The sequence below is a fragment of the Bos taurus genome, chromosome 5 (genome assembly GCF_002263795.3).
Source record: "Bos taurus isolate L1 Dominette 01449 registration number 42190680 breed Hereford chromosome 5, ARS-UCD2.0, whole genome shotgun sequence".
Taxonomy (NCBI): domain Eukaryota; kingdom Metazoa; phylum Chordata; class Mammalia; order Artiodactyla; family Bovidae; genus Bos; species Bos taurus.
This window is the reverse complement of record NC_037332.1, coordinates 35877854-35894949: the sequence shown is the minus strand read 5'-3', so window position 1 is coordinate 35894949 and position 17096 is coordinate 35877854. Positions and strand designations below refer to the sequence as shown.

The following is a 17096-nucleotide window of genomic DNA, read 5'->3' as shown; positions in this document are numbered from 1 at the left end:
TGCATTTGGTAGTATAGTCATTTTCACAATATTGATTCTCCTACCCAGCAGCAGCAGCACCCAGGAACATAGAATATCTCTCCATCTGTTTATGTCAACTTTGATTTCTTACATTAGTGTCATAATTTTCTGTGTACAGTTCTTTTGTCTCTTTAGGTAAGTTTATTCCTAGATATTCTTTTTGTTGCAATGGTGAATGGGATTGATTCCTTAATTTCTCTTTCTGATTTTTCATTGTTAGAAAAATAGAAATGCAACAATTTCATTGTTGTATAGAAATGCAAGTGATTTCTGCTTTTTATAATGGGAATCCTAGAGCAGTTTGGTGCATTCTGTTAAAAAAACATTAACAGCGATCTATTTTGCTTACACTGTTGCATCCCAAGGGATTCCCCCAGGGACCCTGACTTGCTGATGTGTGTATATATTTGCAAAAACAAAAGAAAAAAAGTTACAAGGTATCAGTCAAGCAACTCAAGACTGGCTTATAGACATGCAGTTCCCTTATTTACAAATCCCTTGATTTGATGTACAAAATGCTGTTAATCTAAACATTTATAAATAAAGTCTTGAATAGAGATTAAATTTTAAATTACCTATTGCAAGACACTTAAATTAGTTGCATCTGCAAAGTCCTTTTTTTTTCCTTAATATTTTTACTTTATGTCTGCAAAGTTCCTTTTACATGTAAATAACAAATTCATACGTTCCAGGGATTAGAGTATGGATATCCAGGGTTTGACTTTCCTGGCAGCTCAGTTGGTAAAGAATTTGCCTGCAAAGTAGGATACCCTGGTTCGATTCCTGGGTCAGGAAGATCCACTGGAGAAGGGATAGGCTACCCATTCCAGTATTCTTGGGCTTCCCTTATGGCTCAGCTGATAAAGAATCTGCTTGCAATGTGGGAGACCTGGGTTGGATCCCTGGATTGGGAAGATCCCCTGGAGAAGGGAAAGGCTACCCACTCCAGTATTCTGGCCTGGAGAATTCCATGGGCTTTATAGTTCATGGGGTCGCAAAGAGTTGGACACAACTGAATGACTTTCACTTCACATCTGGGGTATGGGAGTGGGGATTACTTTGTCTACCCAACTAAAATGTCATTGGGAAAATACACAATGCTTTGGCACCTAATTTGATAACAAAATAATCCACACTCCACTAAGCCTTAAACACGCACCATATGAAGTCCATCAGTTCTGACCTGATGAATATGCAGTTAGTTAAACAACAAAAAAAAAGTTACAGTACAGTGATATAGATCGCTGTTTATAACTGCATCACTGCAATGTAGAATACACTGAGACAGCCAATGGGTTTGAACTGACGATACCACACATGGTCTCTGTTACAGATTCAACTCTGCTATAATATAAAAGTGGGCATTAAACAAGACAGAAATGAATGTGAATGTGTTCCACTGAAACTTTGCTTATGACCATTGCCATGTGTGCGCTCAATGTTGTCTGACTCTTTGTGACCCCATGGACTCTATCCCACCAGGCTTCTCTGTGAGTGGATTTTTCCAGGCAAGACTATTGGAGTAGGTTGCCATTCTCTTCTCCAGGGGATGTTCCCAACCCAGGAACTGAACTCATGTCTCTTGTGCCCCCTGCATTGGGAGGTGGATTCTTTTACCACTGCACCACCTGCACACTGGAATTTAAATTTCATATAATTCTGAACATTGTGGAATATTATTACTCTTATTTTCAAAAATAATTTTAAAATGTAAAGCCATTTCAGCTCATTTGTTGTTGTTCACTAAGTTGCATCTGACTCTGCGCCCACATGGACTGCAGCACACCGGGCTTTCCTGTCCTTCACTATGTCACTGACTTTGCTCAAACTCATGTTCATTGAGTCAGTAGTGCTATCCAACTATGTCATCCTTTGTCGCCTCCTTCTCCTCCTGCCCTCAATCTTTCCTAGCATCAGGGTCTTTTTCAGTGAGCTGGCTCTTCTCATCAGATGACCAAGTATTGGAGTTTCTGTCTCAGCATCAGTCCTTCCAATAAATGTTCAGTGTTGATTTCCTTTAGGATTGACTGGGTTTTATATCCTTGCTGTCCAAAGTATTTTCAAGATCTCCCGCACCACAGTTCAAAAGCATCATTTTTTCAGCACTCAGCCTCCTTTATTGACCAACTCTCAACATCCATACATGACTACTTTGATGATACAGACTTTCATCAGCAAAGTGATGTCTCTGCTTTTTAATATGCTGTGTAGGTTTGTCATAGCTTTTCTTCCAAGGTCCACGCATCTTTTACTTTTGTGGCTTAGTCACCATCCACAGTGATTACGGAGACCAAGAAAATTAAATCTGTCACTGATTCCACTTTTTACCCATCTATTTGTCGTGAAGTGATGGGACTGGATGCCATGATCTTTGTTTTTTGAATGTTGAGTTTTAACCCAGCTTTTCACTCTCCTCTTTCACTTTTGTCAAGAGGCTCTTTCATTACTTTTCACTTTCTGCCATTAAATTTGTATCAGGTACATATCTAAGGTTGTTGATATTTCTCACAACAATCCTGATCCCAGCTAGTGCTTCATGCATCCTGGCATTTCACACGATGTACTCTGCATATAAGTTAAATAAGCAGGGTGACAACATACAGCTTTGATATACTCCTTTCCCAATTTTGAGCCAGTCCATTGTTCCATGTCTGATTCTACATGTTGCTTCTTGATCTGCATACAGATTTCTCAGGAAGCAGGTAAGGTGGTCTGGTAGTCCCATCTCTTTAAGAATTTTCTAGTTTTTTGTGATCCACACTGTCAAAGGCTTTAGTGTAGTCAATGAAGCAGGGTTTTTTGTTTTTTTTTTTTTAATTTCCTTCATGGTTGAACAAAAAAAGGCAGTGAGGACCACAGAGGGCGTGGTTCCAATGTGGCAGCAGTGATGGATGTGGACACCCCACGTGGCGCCATGGACAACATGGGCAAGAAGAGCTTTGAAGTGAAACAAGTGGAATGCAGTAGCTTTGGGGCCTGGAATATTGTGGTTGATGACCAGGCAATCTGCGGGAACCACATCATGATCGTTCCATAAAATGTTGAGCTAACCAGGTATCTGCAACTTCTGAAGAGTGCACTGTTGCCTCGGGAATCTGGGACCATGATTTCATTTGCACTGCTTCTCCTGCTGTCTCAAAACATGGTAGGTGTGTCCCCTGGATGACAGAGAGTGGGAATTCCAAAAGTATGGGCACTAGAAAAGAATTCTTACAAGTTCAATTGTTTCATTATTCATTTAATGATTCACTCTGTGCATGCTAAGTCACTTCAGTCATGTCTAACTCTTTGAGACCCTATTGACCATAGCACGTGAGGCTTTTCTGTCCGTTGGATTCGCCAGGCAAGAATACTGGAGTGGGTGGCCATGGCCTCCTCCAGGGGAACTTCCCAACCCAGGGATGGAACCTGAGTCTCCTAAGTCTCCTGCATTGGTAGGTGGGTTCTTTACTACTACCACTACCCGGACTGTTCCTTAATTATAAAACAGATAGAATTCTGGGTTTTTTTGCTTTGTATTTTCAGTCTGCTCTTCCTGCAGCCATAATACATGCTGTGTCAAAAGAAATGTCAAGTTCATGTCTCTTATATTTGCTATATCTTGCATTTGGAAAAGTGAAAATAAATAAAGAGTCCCCTGTTCCTAGGTTGGAAAGCCAGCTTTTGAAAGAGAGATGTTTTTTTCATTAGAGCCAGAGCAGAATTGTCCTATGAGCACATTGCTTGTCACAAGGAAGCCTGGTTACTGATGGCAGTCTTGGCAAGTCCCCTCTCTGCTCCAAGGTTTCCTCCTATATAAAGCAGCTTCTAAGAGATAAATGACATCAGGTGGATGCAGAAAGAGGCTTTATAAACTATAAAGCCACTGTAAAATGTAAACATTTGTATGACCTGTTGCTTTCTCTTCTTAGTTTGAAAAAGTAAATTTGGAAAAATAATTAATATGTAATCTTGGCTAGCTAAGAGCAATTTATGAACTTAAGTTGAAAATTGATATCATTTAAATTGAGTTAATGGGAGAATACAAGTTTCCTTCCCCACTGCCACTCTTTGCAATTTCTTTAAAATGTCTTGCCCATAGCAGGAATCACCCTTTCTAAAACTGATTCAATATAGTCATTAACTGAGAAAGTACAGTTTATTGCACTGGCTCTCAAAGTATTGGGGCTTCCTGCTTAGCTCAGTTGGTAAAGAATCTTCCTGCAGTGCTGGAGACCTGGGCTCGTTTCCTGGGTCAGGAAGATCCTCTGGAGAAGGAAATGGCAACCCACTCCAGTATTCTTGCCTGGAGAATCCCATGGACAGAGCAGCCTGGCAGGCTACAGTCCACAGCGTCACAAGAGTCAGACACGACTTAGCACTATCTTTCTTTCTTTCTTTCTCAAAGTATGGTCTGAGGACTCTTGGGGTACCTGAAACACTTTCAGAAGGTTCATGAAATTTCTTTTCCAACTGCCTGGCTGTATGGGGTCCACTTTTCCTTATATTTCAACCAAAATATGTTCAAATGAAGCTGACAAGAGACCCCATCTGTCTTCTATTAAATCAAATATAAAAGGCAAAAACGCCACTCTTCTAATGATTTTTGTTTTTAAAAAGTTAATTTAAATAAAAATATGTTGAAAAAATAGACAGCAATATTTGGCCTGTGGGCTGTTGTTTTCTACCTTTATTCTAGGCCTTTGGAGGCCTCTGCAGGATGCTATGTGGACTATGCCTAGAATTAGACTACCTCACTTCTGCCCACATTCCATTAGCTAGAACTCAACTATCTGATCATACCTAACTGCAAGGGACACTGGGAAATGTAGTTTTTCTTTGTGTCGAAGAAAAGGGAATGTGCATATTGCTGAACATTAGTATTTTCACCTTTGCCTGCTTTTTCTGGTAACCAAATTTTCATCCTCTCCCAGTTTCCCACGTATAGATAATGTATGTGGGATCTAGATAATGTATGTCCTCTACAACTTGTCAGGTGCAGATTGTCATAGACTTGTGACTATGTACTTAGTGTCCATCCCTGCTGCTGCTGCTGCTGCTGCTAAGTCACTTCAGTCGTGTCCGACTCTGTGCAACCCCATAGACGGCAGCCCGCCAGGATCCCCTGTCCCTGGGATTCTCCAGGCAAGAACACTGGAGTGGGTTGCCATTTCCTTCTCCAATGCATGAAAGTGAAAAGTGAGAGTGAAGTCACTCAGTTGTGTCCGACTCTTCGTGACCCCATGGACTGCAGCCTACCAGGCTCCTCAGTCCATGGGATTTTCCAGGCAAGAGTACTGGAGTGGGGTGCCATTGCCTTCTCCGAGTGTCCATCCCTAGTGTTCATCAAAAAGAACAGTTCCATTTGGAAAGGTAAAACAAGGAGACACAGCCATTACTCATCAGGGGTGGTCCAGTTGGACAAGTGTTGTGAAGGCTCCTAACCCACAGAGCAGGGGAAGATCTTTGATTCTTCCCCGAGTCAGCTGTCTGGAAGGAATTCTTTTGTGCATTGTGCTCTGTGCCCCCTTGCCTCTATCCTGTGGAATTTTCTTCCTCATTTCTTCTCCTCATTGGCACATCTGAAGTGGGCTGTGCCCTCCTTGGGGCTGCAGAGTTTTGTCAGCCCACTGTCTGTTGTTGTTCAGTCGCCTAGTCATATCTGACTCTTTGTGGTCCCATGGACTACAGCACGGCAGGCCTCCCTGTTCCCCACCATCGCCCAAAGTTTGCCCAAGTTCATGTCCATTGCATTGGTGATGCCATCCAGATTTCTCATCCTCTGATGCCCTCTTCTCCTCCTGCCCTCAATCTTTCCCAGCATCAGGGACTTTTCCAATGAGTCGACTGTTTGCATTAGATGACCAAAATATTGGAACTTCAGCTCAAGCATCAGTCTTCCAATGAATATTCAGAATTGATTTCCCTTAAGATTGACTGGTTTGATCTCCTTGCTGTCCAAGGGTCTCTCAGGAGTTTCTCCAGCACCACAGTTTGAAGACATAATTCTTAGGTGCTCCACCTTCTTTATGGTTCAGCTCTCACAAATGTACGTGACTGCTGTGAAGACCATAGCCTTGACTATACGGACCTTTGTCGGCAAAGCCTCTGCTTTTCAACACACTGTGTAGGTTTTTCATCAGTTTCCTGCCAAGAAACATTCATCTTCTAATTTCATGGCTTCAGTCACCATCCACAGGGATTTTAGAGCCCAAGAAGAGGAAGTCTGTCACTAGTTCCACCTTTTCCCTTTCTATTTGCCATAAAGTAAAGGGGCTGGTGGAGAAGGAAATGGCAACCCACTCCAGTATTCTTGCCTGGAGAATCCCAGGGACGGGGGAGCCTGGTGGGCTGACATCTATGGGGTCACACAGAGTTGGACACAACTGAAGTGACTTAGCACCAGCAGCAGCAGCAGTAAAGGGGCTGGATGTCAAGATCTTAGTTGTTTTTTTTTTTTTTTTTTAATATTTAGCTTTGAATCGGCTTTTTTACTCTTCTCCTACACCCTCATCAAGAGGTTCTTTAATTCCTCTTTGCTTTCTGCCATTAGAGTGGTATCATCTGCCTATCTGAGGTTATTGATGTTTCTCCCAGCTATCTTGATTCCAGCTTGTAGCTCAAACAGCCCAGCATTTCTCATGATGTACTCATCATATAGGTTAGACAGGGTGACAGCAGACAGCCCTGTCATATTCCTTTCTCAATCTTGAAGCAATCAGTTGTTCCACACAGGGTTCTAACTGTTGCTTCTTGACCCGCATATAGGTTTCTCAGGAGACAGGTAAGATGTTCTGGTATTTCCATCTCTTTAAAAGCTTTTCAAAGTTTGTTATGATTCACACAGTCAAAGGCTTTAGGGTAGTTCATGAAACAGAGGTGGTTGTTTTTCTGGAATTCCCTAGATATCTCTATGATCCAGCGAACACTGGCAATTTGATCTTTAGTTCTTCCTTTTCTAAACCCAGCTTGGACATCTGGGAATTCTTGGTTCACCTAATGTTGAAGCCTATCATGCAAGATCTTAAGCAAGACCTTACTAGCATGGGAGATGAGTACAATCGTCCGATGGTTGGCACGTTCTTTAGCACTACCCTTCTAGGGAACTGGGATGAGGATTGACCTTTTCCAGTCCTGTGGCTACTGCTGGGTCTTCCAGATTTGCTGACATATTGAATGGCATATGCATCATCCTTTAGGGTTTTAAATAGTTCTGCTGGAATTCCATCACATCAACTAGCTTTATTAACAGCAGTGCTTCCTAAGGCCCACTTGACTTCACTCTCCAGAATGTCTGGCTCTGAGTGACTGACCACACCATCATAGTAACCTGATTCATTAAGATCTTTTTGTACAGTTCTTCCATGCATTCTTTCCATCTCTTCTTGACCTCTTCAGTGTCTACTAGATCTCTACTGCTTCTGTCTTTTATTGTGCCCATCTTTGGTTGTAGTGTTCCCTTGATAGTTCCAATTTTCCTGAAGAGACCTCTGGTCTTTCCTCTTCTGTTTTTTTCTTCTAGTTTTATATACTGTTCTTTGAAGAAGGCCTTCTTGTCTCTCCGTGTTGTTCTTTGAAACTCTGTTGGATATATCTTTCCCTTTCTTCCTTGCTTTCCCCTTCTCTTCTCTCTTCAGCTATTTAGCTATTTGTAAAACCTCCCCAGTAACCTCTTTGCCTACTTGTTTGTTTGTTTTTTTTTCCCTTTGGGATGGTTTTGTTTGCTGTCTCCTGCACAGTATTATGGACCTCCCTCTGTAGTTCTTCAGGCACACTGTTAACTAGATCTAATCCCTTGAATCTATTCACTAACTCCACTGCATATTCATAGGGGATTTGATTTAATTTGTACATTGCTGGTAAAGAATCTGCTTGCAATGTGGGAGACCTCGGTTCCATCTCTGGATTGAGAAAATCCCTTGCGGAAGGGAAAGGCTACCCACTCTCGTATTCTGGTGTGGAGAATTCCATGAACTGTATAGTCCATGGGGTCGCAAATAGCTGGACACAACTGAGTGACTTTCACTTTGCTGGCCTAGTGGTTTTCCCTGATTTCTTTAGTTTAAGCCTGAATTTTTATGTGAGAAACTGATGATCTGAGCCAGTCACCTCCAGGTCTTGTTTTTGCTGACTGTACATAGCTTCTCCATCTCCGGCTACAAAGAATGTAATCAATTTGATTTCAGTATTGATCATTTGGTGATGTCCATGTGTAAAGCTATTTCTTGTGTTGTGGAAAAAGTATATTTCCTATGACCAGTGCATTCTCTTGGCAGAATTCAGTTAGAGTCTATCCTGTGGGAGATTCTTCCTTATCTCTTCTCTTCATTGGCACATCTGAAATGGGCTGTTCCTTCCTTGGGGCCACAGAGTTTTGTCAGCCCACTGTCTATCAAATTATTGTTTTACGTTGTTTAATAACAAGCTCCCTTCGCCCATGCATGTGGTTTCATGTGCCATGCGATTTCCTCATGACCAGAGTTTCAGGTCTATTTTCTGGCAATCAGTACCATGTGCCTGCTGCCATACCCAAAGATGCTTTCCAGATATTAGTCTCTAATCAGCTTGATTTTATTGCTTGATCCCTCAAATTATTTTTTCTTAATTTAATGGTGGGCTAAAAATCATTATTAATATGTGTGGTCTCTGGTGCAAAATGACTTAAGTCACTTTGATCAGCAGAAGTTTGGTTACTCAAAGCCTTTCTCAAGCACGTCACTTAGTCTTTGGGCTCTAGAAACAAAGATATTCCCAACCCTTTGATGGCCCACATTTTTAGACTTTTTCTATTGCCTCTCATTTCCACTTATAACGTGGCCAGTTTTTTTTTTTTTTCCTGAGCTCATTTCTTTCTTGTAATAACCTGCCAAATGTGAACACTAGTTTGTATCTACTAACATTGTTTTCTAAATTCTTTCCCTAGAGTTACAATTCAGTAAGCACAAGGTCTGCCTACCAAATTATTTTTGGTAACAGATTTTTGCAAATGTCTTTCCCATACCACAGTACTTTCCTGGTTTTCAAACTGCTGTCCACTTTCCTTCTATTTCAGTGGAAAATTTAAGTATTAGGCTAAGTGCAGTAGCAAACAGCATTAAAATCTCAATAGTTTAACAGTTCAATATTTTTCTCATTCATATCAAAAGACAATTTGGTGTTCGATTTGAGCCGTTTTCTATGCAGTCATTCAGACTCTAGTCCTTGGAAGGGGATTTGACAACTATGAAAAGTTTTAAACCTAAAGATTCTGAGAAGCTCCTACAAGGAATGAAATAGGAATTTAAGGCCAAGAGAGGGAGGCACTTGTACATCTCAGGAAAAAGTAAACCAAAACTTAGACATAGATAAAGAGCAAGACTCACTAGATGCAGAGAATTGAGCTAAAGGTCTTCAAATATCTCAATTCTCCTAGGATTGATCAAGAAACTATAATCAGCAGGGAGGCATACATAGGCTTCAGCTGTAGGATCTAGAAGGCAACAGAGAAAGGAAACCAAAGAGATGTTACATCTCACTCCAAAGAATATGCTAGTGAGAGGGTAACAGGCAGGAAGGCCAGAGGTCCCCCAGTGGCAGGAGGAAATAAACTGCAAGTGGAAGATGGGTTTTTTTCCCTTCACTACACAAAATTAAAAGAGGTTTCTTTTAATTCTGTGTTGAGGACACCTGGTTCTGCCTTGAACTAACCAGCTAACCAGTTTCATTATGTTAATGAAAGTATGTATTTGCTTTGGAATTTGCCTTTCTTCAAAATGGTTCTGCCTAAGACTGACTTCTTTTCTTTTCTCAAACCTTGGGCTGATAATGGCTCAACAAACCAGTATCCCTGTCAATTGTTTTATGGCTGGGGGACGACATAACTTGTGCCTTCCTACGTCAAAAGTGTATATTGTGGGAGAGGGGCCTGGTGAAGCTCCCTCAGCCTTGGGGTGTCTCTCTTATCTGATTAATAGCTTTCTAACAGACATAAAACACCTTGCTAAAAACTAGCAAGGGGGCACTCTTTCTGTCCCCTTCTGATGTCTATGTCAGAAGCTTTCCCTATCTCTATTATACTTTAATAAAACTTTGCTACACAAAAAAGCTCCGAGGAGTCAAGCCTCATCTCTGACCCTGGATCGAAATCCTCCCCTCCAGAGGTCACAAATTCTGGTGTAACACACAGCTCGCAGCAGCAACCTTTCACTAGCATGACAAGTATGTTGACCAGGACCTGGGCAGAACTCGTGCTTTCAAAGTGGGAGTTCTCCCCCTTTTCTTGTACTGTTCATCATTTGCATTGTAACCATGGAAGCTTGTTTAAACTTAGGAGTAATTTTCAATTTGTTTTATTCTTTTGGGACTTATTGGTAGGAAATGACAACCCACTCCAGTATTTCTTGCTTGGAAAATTCTACAGACAGAGGAGCCTGATGCACAGCCCATGGGGTCACAAAAAGTCAGACATGCCTGAGCACACACACACATATCAGTTATTTTAATCAGATTAATTGTATATGTAGTCCTATGGTGAACCTTCTTTGGTTTTATTTCTTTTCTGAGTTAAAAAGTCACTAATCTCAGGGACTACATTATATAAATATAACCTTTATATTTATTTACATTATTTATAAATATTTATTTATGTTATTTATTTTATTATTTATACTATTTTATAATTATATTATTGTATAATTTATATTATTTATTTAGAAAATATTCTTTTATATTATATAAAGGAATGTAATCTTGACAACCTTATACATTAGATATTGTTGATATGACAATATTGTTAGAATACATTCCCATTTTCTTAGAAAGTGAGCTTCACCAAGATTCAGTTAGTAAATGAGAGGGCAGGGATGTGAACTCAGGTCTAACTCATTCTTGATTTTTAACAACTTTCAGAATATTTAAGGGAATTTGGAATAACTAGTCTTGGGTGCTCCTTAATAACACTAAGATGCAGGTATCTTTGAGGACATAGACTAAATAAGAGGTACCTGTAAAGGCTGGCACTTCCTTGAGTTGGGGTAATGGCTTAGGACCCTGTATTGATCCAGCTAGTTGGTGAGTGGGGCAGTTCAGAGAGGAGTGGGTAGGACTGGCCTGCAGTTGGCAACATTTTCTTAGGGTTTGTGTGAAGAATTTATATCCTTCATTTGCTCCAAATGAAGGGAAATTGTGATGCTATTTCTAGGGATCTCAAGAAATCTGAACCTATCCCTCTTACAATTTTGGTAGTTAAAAATCAGGTTGTTCTGCAATGTTTCCCAAACTTTTCTGAAATGATAACCTGAAGCCTTTCTCTGCAGGGCTTTGGCTGAATTAAAAGCCCTCACGGGACAGCCCTGTGGTACAGCTGCCTCATCTCCAGAGGATCCAGGATGAGACAGGGCTTCTCAGAGCCCTACTGAGCTAGATTTTGCAGCTGCCTGCAGGCTCTGGAGGAAGAATTTTGTATTTGAATAATAATGTATGTCATAGGCTTAGGAAGAGAACTGTAGGAAGTATGACATGTATTTGCTAACGGGGAAAGATTGACTCTCATTTGAGGGATCTGAATAAATGAATATCTCTTGGGAAGAAAATTCAACAGAATAATTGGCAGCAAACTAGTGGCTTTAGGCTGCAGTTAGAGGCTTTTTGTAAAGGATTTAGAAGTGAGATTCTTCTACCAGTCTCTTTGGCACTTGAGAATAATAATGTTAGAAAAAATACAGTTACTGCATACATACATTATGTTTAGTACTGTGCTAGACATTTATAAATAATCATTACATCCTCACAAAAGCCCTATGACGTAGGCAATACTGTTAATTCCATTTTGTAGGTGAACATCCTTAGGCTGTAAGGCCTACAGTAGACATCTGAGTCTGCTTCCCTGGGTTCCAAAGTGGTAACTGCACTTAGCCCAGAGATTAGGAAAAATAAACTCACTTGCCTCTACATGTCAAACTGGGAATGAAAATTGTAGGTGCTGGGTATGGTTGGCTGTGTCCCCCATGACTGGTGAATCCTGGGAATCAGTCTCTAGAGCCCTGAGGTCCTAACATGTGTGACAGTAAGGTATTTATAAATCTTGGGAAAGGTAGAAGCTTTCTATGGATGTAGATGCTCAGCTTTAATTGACTTGAATGAACAGATTAGAGAGTTTGAGGCTAGGGGAGCAGGGAGGCAAGTTCTACTGCAGTGAGCTATGTGTGTGTTCAGCAAATGTGGTCTCTTTCCCTTTGATTTTTACAAGAATACTTTTGGAAAATTAAAAAAAAAATTATTGGAATGTAGTTGCTTTACAATGTTGTGTTAATTTATGCTGTATAACAAAATGAATCAGTTATGCAAATGCATGAAAGTGAAAGTGAAAGTCGCTCAGTCATGATCAACTCCTTGTGACCCAATGGACTACACAGTCCATGGAATTCTCCAGGACAGAATACTGGAGTGGGTAGCCTTTCCCTTCTCCAGGGGATCTTCCCAGCCCAGGGATACAACCCAGATCTCCTGCATTGCAGGTGGATTCTTTACCAGTGAGACACCAGGGAAGCCCAAGAATACTGGAATGGGTAGCCTATCCCTTCTCCAGCAGATCTTCCCACCCCAGGAATCTAATCGGGTCTCCTGCACTGCAGGCAGATTCTTTTCCAACTGAGCTTTCAGGGAAGCCCATACAAATACATAAATACTCTTTTTTTTTTTTTTAATTTCCTTCCCATTTCTGTCACTGCAGATCCCTGAGTAGAGCTTCCTGTGCTACACAGTGGGTTCTCATTAGTTCCTATTTTATAAATAGTAGTGGGTATGCGTAGATCCCAATCTCCCATTTCATCCCACTCCCCCTTTCCCCTTGGTATTCATACATTTGTTCTCCATGTCTGAGTCTCTATTTCTGATTTGCAAATAAGATAATCTATACCATTTTTCTAGATTCCACATATATATGTTACCATGTATTTGTTTTTCTCTTTCTGACTACTTCCCTATATGACAGTCTCTAGGTTTATCCAAGTCTCTGTAAATTGCACAATTTTGTTCCTTTTTATGGCTGACTAAGCTTCCATTTTATATATGTACCATATCTTCTTAATCCATTCTTCTGTTGGACATTTAGGTTGTTTCCATGTCTTAACTATTGCAAGTAGTACTGCAATGAACATTGGGGTACATGTATATTTTTGAATTATGGTTTTCTCTGGATATATGCCCAAGAGTAGGATCTCTGGGTCATATGGTAGTTCTGTTTATAGTTGTTTAATGGCGCCCCACTCCAGTACTCTTGCCTGGAAAATCCCATGGGCGGAGGAGCCTGGTAGGCTGAAGTCCATGGGGTCACTAAGAGTCAGACACAACTGAGCGACTTCACTTTCCCTTTTCACTTTCATGCATTGGAGAAGGAAATGGCAACCCACTCCAGTGTTCTTGCCTGGAGAATCCCAGGGACGGGGGAGCCTGGTAGGCTGCCATCTATGGGGTCGCACAGAGTCAGACACGACTGAGGCGACGCAGCAGCAGCAAGGAACCTCCATCCTGTTCTCCATAGTGGCGATACCAGTTTATGTCCCCACCAACAGTGTAAGAGGGTTCTGTGTTCTCCACACCCTCTCCAGCACTTTTACAATATTTATTTTTCCAAGTCAAGAAGATGGTGTATTTCTCCGTTTGTGTCATCTTTGATTTCTTTCATCAGTGTTTTCTGAGTACAGGTCTTTTGTCCCTTTAGGTAGGTTTACTTCTAGGTATTTTATTTCTTTTGTTGTGATGGTTAATGGAATGGCTTCCTTAATTTCCCAGAAATTTCTAATTTTTCGTTATTAGTGTATAGGAGTACAAGAGATTTCTGTGTATTGATTTTTTAACCTGTAATTTTCCCAAATTCATTGATAAATTCTAGTAGTTCTCTGATGGCTTCTTTAGGATTTTTTTTATGCATAGTATCAAGTTATCTACAAAGAATGATAATTTTACTTCTTTTCTGATTTGGATTCCTTTTATTTATTTTTCTTCTCTGGTTGCTGTGGTTAGGACTTCTAAAACTATATCCAGTAATAGTGGGGAGAGTTCACATCTTGTCTTCTTCCTGATCTCAGATAAAATGCTTTCCCTTTTTCCTCATTGAGAATAATGTTTCCTGTGGGTTTTTTGTATATGATATTTATTATGTTGAGGTAGTTTCTCTCCATGCCCACTTTCTGGAGAGTTTTATTCATAAATGGGTGTTGAATTTTATCAAAAGCTTTTTTTGCATACATTGAGATACTCATAGGTTTTTAATGGTGCCTCGCTTCTGTGGCAGTCCAGGTTTCCTCCATAAGCATTCTGAGTTGCAGGTTTCCTCATTCCTCTCCCCTCAGGCTGTTTGCATCCAGCAGCAGTCATCTCCCCAGGCTTACTCTCCAACTCCCACATTCCCATTCCCAGTTCCTATGCACATTGGTGGGCACATATTTAAATATTTACCTTTGGGGTTTTGGCTTCAAACCACTTTTATTCAACTCTCTGGACTCCATGTGAGTTAGAACTTCTTTTCTTTCCCCTTAGTCTACAATCTGAGTTAAAAGCCAGCTATAGACAGAATCTGGTCCAAGAAAGAGATAAGAGCCTCCTGAATTCACCTCCTCCCATGGGAACACTAAATTTATTGCATAATAGCAGACTCATAGATCAGTGGAACAAAACAGAGAGCTTACAAAGAAACCCATAGATATATGTTCAATTGATATGACAAGGGACCTAAGAATGTACCATGGAGAAATGATAGTCTCTAATAAATGATTTGGGGAAACCCGACAGCCACATGCAAAAGAATAAAACTGGACATCTATCTTATTGATGCTGTTTAGTTCCTATGTTGGGTCTGACTCTTTTGCAACCCATGGACACTAGCCTGCCAGGCTCCTTTGTCTATGGTATTTCCCGGGCAAGAATACTGGAGTGGGTAGCTATTTCCTTCTCCACCCTTATCTTATACATAAAACCCAACTCAAAATGGACTAAAGGTTCATATTTAAGATCTGAAATTGCAAAACTCCCAGAAAAACACAAAGGCCTAAGTTACTTGACCTTGGTCTTGGCAATGATTTTTGGGGGCTTGAAACCAACAGCAAAGGCAGTAAAAGGAAAAATAAACAAGTTAGGCCACCTCAAACTAAAAAACTTCTTTACTGCAAAGAAAACTACCAACATAATGAAAAGGCAACCTGTGAAACGAGAAGAAATATATGCACATCATATATATAATAAGGGGTTCATATTGAAAATAAATATAAAGAACTCACACAACTGAGTTGCAAAACCCAGAAACATTTGATTAAAAAATGGGCAGATGATTTTATGAACATTTTTCCAAAGAAGATATATTGATGTCTAACAGATACATGAAAATGTGCCCAATATCACTGATGATCAGGGAATTGCAAATCAATATTATAATGAGATTTGACAGCAAGGGTATCAAACCAGTCAATCCTAAAGGAAATCAACCCTGAATATTCATGGCAAGGAGTGATGCAGAAGCTGATGCTCCAATACTTTGGCCACCTGATGTGAAGAGCCCACTCATTGGAAAAGCCCCTGTTGCTGGGAAAGGTTGAGGGCAAGAGGAGAAGCGGGTGACAAAGGATGAGATGGTTGGATGGCATTATTGACTCAATGGACATGAGTTTGAGCAAACTCCAGGAGAGATGAAAAACAGGGAAGCCTGGCATGCTGTAGTCCATGGGGTAGCAAAGAGTCAGATACAACTGAGTGACTGAACAATAAATGACCTCACACCCATTAGAATATATATCATCAGAAAGACAAATTTTGGCAAGAATGTGGAGAAAAGGGAATTCTTGAGTATTGTTGGGAATGTAAATTTGTGCCATCTCCATGGAAAAGAGTATAGCATTTCCTCAAAGATTTAAAACAACCGTGTGATCCAGCAGTCTCACTTCTGAGTGAGATTTCAAAAGAAATGAAAACAGGATCTCAGGTAACTGCATTCCCCTGTTCACTGCAGCATTATTCACAATAGCCAAGATATAGAAACAAACTTTATTTCTCTCAATGGATGACTGGATAGAAAATATATATGCATAAGTATATACATATATATGTATGACTATTATTCAGGCATGAAAAAGAAGGCAGTCCTGCAGTTTAAAACAATAAGGATAGACCTTATGAGCAGTATGCTAAGTGAAACACGCCGAACAAAGACATATACTGCACAATCACCTATATATGAAGTTTAAAATAAAACATCAAGCTCATAAAAGCAGAGAGTATAAAAATAATTACCCGGGGTTTAGGAATAGGAGATATAGGGAGAAATTGGTAAAGGAATACAAACATTCAGCTATAAGATGAAAAAAGTCTGAGTATCTGAATAGAGGATGGTGACTATAGTCGAAAACAATGTGTTATGTAATTGAATTTGCTAATAAACCAGAACTTAAATCTTCTTTTTCTCTTTCTCTTCCTCTTCTTTTTCTCCTCTCCCTTCTCCTCCTACTTCCACCTCCTCCTTCTCTTTCTTTTCCTTCTCTTCTCTCTCTGTATGTGTCTCTATATGTATGTGTGTGTGTATATCTATATATGAATGTAATGTGCTACATTACAAGGCAAAGGCAAGATGGCAGAATAGAAGTTCTAGTTCTCTCATCTTCTGTGAGAACTCCAAAATTACAATTTGCTGTTGAATAACCATCGACAGGAGAATGTTGGATCCCACTAAAAAAAGATACTTCACATTCAAGGGCAAAGGAGAAGTCCCAGAAAGACAGTAGGAGGGGCAAAATCACATTTAGAATCAAACCCTATACCCACCAGAGATGCTTGGAGGGCTCAAACAAAATCTTGTGCACACCAGGACCCAGAGACCCCACAGAGACTGAGCCAGACCTGTATTTGAGTCTCCTGTGGAAGTACGAGCCAGCAGTGGCCTGTCACAAAGGGAAGGGGCTCGGGGTGCAGCTACCTGGGTTACACAACCTGTGGAATAAGCCCTCTTGGAGGAGGTCGCCATTACCCCACCACAGAACCATTGAGCAGGCAATCCACAAACCGCAGAACAATTTTTACCAAAGAAATTCTTGCACTGTCAAGAAAGTTCTAGGACTCACAACAGATTTCCC

At 40.5% G+C, this 17096-nt stretch overlaps 1 pseudogene; it reads left to right on the top strand.

The window, feature by feature from the left end:
* The window catches only part of LOC132345387 (E3 ubiquitin-protein ligase RBX1-like), a 76100-nt pseudogene extending 72879 nt beyond the window's left edge, over positions 1-3221 (top strand).
* Positions 3222-17096: the final 13875 nt, after the last annotated feature.